Source organism: Bison bison, unplaced genomic scaffold (assembly GCF_000754665.1).
Source record: "Bison bison bison isolate TAMUID 2011002044 unplaced genomic scaffold, Bison_UMD1.0 scf7180017864380, whole genome shotgun sequence".
NCBI classification, from domain to species: Eukaryota; Metazoa; Chordata; class Mammalia; order Artiodactyla; family Bovidae; genus Bison; species Bison bison.
The window spans coordinates 3332555-3332855 of NW_011494952.1; positions in this window are offsets into that span (position 1 = coordinate 3332555).

Genomic DNA, 301 nt, shown 5'->3' on the forward strand with positions numbered 1-301 from the left:
TACTCTTGTACCTCCAGTTTAACACTGTCCATGTATGAATGACCATCAAAAACATCCAGCCGTTCTGAGAGAGGTATATCTCAAAATAAACATTTTCCTGAGCAGGCCAGACAAGAGCACAGAGCCAAAGGATTTCCAACTCAGACTTGGAAATTATAGGGTGTAATTGGAAGGCGTGACGGGGGCACGTCATCGTTGTTTGGATGTTTGACCTAAACTGTGTTTGTTCAGGCACGACAGGAAGTGGTCGAAAAGAAGTATGACACAGTGGAAAAAGCAGGGGCTGGGAGTCAGTCAGACG